The following is a 778-nucleotide window of genomic DNA, read 5'->3' as shown; positions in this document are numbered from 1 at the left end:
TTATTTGACAGAGAGAGATCACAAGTAGGCAGAGAGGCAGTCAGAGAGAGAGAGGAGGAAGCAGGCTTCCCGCTGAGCAGAGAGCCCGATGCGGGACTTGATCCCAGGACCCTGAGATCATGACCTGAGCCGAAGGCAGCGGCTTAACCCACTGAGCCACCCAGGCGCCCCTATATACACAGTATATTTAGAGTAGTATATTATACATATATAGTGTTTATATTCCTATATATCATAGTATATACTATATATACAGTATAATAGATAACACATATTGATAGTATATACAGTATATACACATATAAAGTATATACCCTATATAAAATATATATAATATGTATGATTGATAAATTAGAGTATAAACATATAAATTTCATGCACACACAAGACTTACAAGTTTTTTTTTTCTTTTTTTTCTTCATGTCAGACAGATAATGTGCCAAGGTCATAGCAAGGTTTGAGGGAGGCACATGTCACACAAAAGCGTGAACACCCTCTCATGATGCTCATGAAGTACAAATGAATCCCATCCTTGTAAGTTGTTTTTTTTTTTTTAATATTTGGGAAATTTATTTTGTAGGTCACACAACCTTTACAAATGTTTCCATAGTCATATTTTGGCTGGCTACCGAGTCACTCTGCATCATTAATTAAGAATGTTTCTGCACTAACAGCTCATTTCCAACATATGTAGTTAGGCAGCAGGGTGACCTCCAGAGAGCAGGTTCTTAAATTCCCATGAATACAGTTCATAAGGATGAGTTGCCAGAAACAGCAA

General features: G+C 37.1%; 1 non-coding gene across 1 annotated transcript; it reads right to left on the bottom strand.

The window, feature by feature from the left end:
• Positions 1-421: 421 nt before the first annotated feature.
• On the bottom strand, positions 422-525 carry LOC122898328. The gene has a single exon (XR_006382994.1). It is a non-coding gene; the product is annotated as a small nucleolar RNA U13 (small nucleolar RNA).
• Between the last annotated feature and the right edge of the window lie 253 nt (positions 526-778).

The sequence above is a fragment of the Neovison vison genome, chromosome 1 (genome assembly GCF_020171115.1).
Source record: "Neovison vison isolate M4711 chromosome 1, ASM_NN_V1, whole genome shotgun sequence".
Lineage (NCBI taxonomy): Eukaryota > Metazoa > Chordata > Mammalia > Carnivora > Mustelidae > Neogale > Neogale vison.
The sequence above is the reverse complement of the archived record's forward strand: the minus strand, read 5'-3'. Positions and strand labels throughout refer to the sequence as shown.